This window comes from Silurus meridionalis, chromosome 4, assembly GCF_014805685.1.
Source record: "Silurus meridionalis isolate SWU-2019-XX chromosome 4, ASM1480568v1, whole genome shotgun sequence".
Classification (NCBI taxonomy): domain Eukaryota; kingdom Metazoa; phylum Chordata; class Actinopteri; order Siluriformes; family Siluridae; genus Silurus; species Silurus meridionalis.
Window position 1 is genome coordinate 37,724,932 of NC_060887.1, and position 1,848 is coordinate 37,726,779.

General features: G+C 45.6%; 1 long non-coding RNA gene across 1 annotated transcript in view; it reads right to left on the reverse strand.

The window, feature by feature from the left end:
* Positions 1–380: 380 nt before the first annotated feature.
* Positions 381–1,848, reverse strand: part of LOC124384349 — a 5,373-nt gene continuing 3,905 nt past the window's right edge. Inside the window, exon 3 of the long non-coding RNA XR_006925380.1 lies at positions 381–678. This is a non-coding gene — a long non-coding RNA (uncharacterized LOC124384349). The remainder of the gene's footprint in view (positions 679–1,848) is intronic.

The following is a 1,848-nucleotide window of genomic DNA, read 5'->3' on the forward strand; positions in this document are numbered from 1 at the left end:
AAAATAGTGCAGATGTATGTAAGGCACAATATGTGTAGAGAATGAGTATAAAAATACAGTGTGTAATATGTACATTGTTGTATAATTGTACAGAAGTTATATATAGTGTGTATACAGTGATCTAATGGTGTAGTGTAGAGTTCTGGTGCGTATGTTCCTGTATCTCCTTCTTGATTGAAGGAGGTTAAACAGTTTGTGACTGGGATGTGAAGGGTCCTTAATGATGTTGTGAACTCTGCACAGACATCTGCTGTGGTGAAGGTGTTCAATAGCAGGTGCTCAGATGAGCTTTCTTAAGACTCCTCAAAAAGTACAGGCGTTGTTCCTTTCTAACCAGAGCTGAAGTGTTCTGGCTGAACACAGACAAGGGAAAGCTTAAATCGAGGTTAAGAGTGTTTTTATTGGGACCAGAAGTGAGGGTAAAGAGGAATAGTGTAGAAGGGGAATGGTGTTTTGGTGCCCAGGAAAGGAGGTGAGGAGTGGCTGAAGCAGAAGGAGCAGAGCGTTTTTACCGTGCTCCAATACCTCAGGTCCCATCAAGCGGCTGGCTCTGCCTCCATCACCATTGGCTCATAGGGGTCAGGGTCTTCCTGCCGTATGGCCGAGGCACCATCCCTCACTGACTAGGCGTTGTGTGGGTCCAGCGGGAATTCCTCTTCTGCATCATTCGTCGGTAGCCTGTAGTGAGAGAAAGAGGGGGTGATAGACATCATTAATCAGGAGCTCGAAGTTGCAGTGAGGTGATTCAGAACCAGTTTCCCAAAGCACTTCATAACAACAGGGGTGAGTGCAACTGGGTGAAAGTCATTCAGGCGGTTGAGGTGAAATGTCCTATGCCATGATTTAAACGAGCAAAAAAGTGATTGAGTTCTTTCGGTAGGAGGACACTGTTGGTCGGTTGAGATCAATGTATCGGTTTGTAGTTTGACATCTCTGGTCAGAGTTGTGGAAGTGTCGACATAGTCTTCTATGTTGAGTTTGAATGTGAGCTTGGCTCTCCTGATGCCTATTTTCAGGTTGGCACTGGCTCTGTTGTAGTCCCTTGCGTTTGCAGTAACAGTAGAGTCCGTGCTCCATGATTTGTTAACATAAATGCACAGACCTCCACCCCTGTGCTTACCAGAGTCCACTGCCGTCCGGTCCACCCGGAAAACACTTCAACCCTCGAGCTCAATGGTGCTGCTGGGAGCCACGTTTCCGTAAAAATCATGACATTACATTCCTTAATCTGCTTGAGTGCAGTTCATCCATTTTGTTTGCAAGAGACCGTACATTAGCCAATAAGATGCTTGGAAGAGAGGGTTGATGTGGGTTTAGCCTTAGCCTAGCCCCAATGCCGCCTCACTTCCCCCTCCTTTGCTTACGATCTTGCTGCCGGCCGGGCTGGATTAGTGGTCCACGGACTTCCACGGCTGTTTGTATAATGCACACACACTCACACACAGTATTTTCAACATAGATATTTAAATCTCAGACACTACTACAGAATAAACTCTCAGTGTTGACAGTGACAAGGAAAAACTGTCTATATTAATTGCAGTTCTGATCCATTGTTATGGTCTTTGAGATTCCTCTCCCCAGGAACCTCATGGATCTTTAGGATGTTCATGTGGGAAAATGAGAATGGTCTCCCTAGACTCTAAACTCCATCCAGAACTACGGTGTCAGAATGAATCAGGCGAGTCCAGAGAGCAGGTCCACTCTTCTGGGAAGATGTTCCACTAGATTTTGTGGAGATGTGCTCATTTAGCCACAAGGGTGTTAGTAAAGTCAGGTACTGATGTAGGAAAGAATTTGAGGAGGCCTGGGGTTCAGTCATCGTGCAATTTATTCCAAATGTGTTCAATA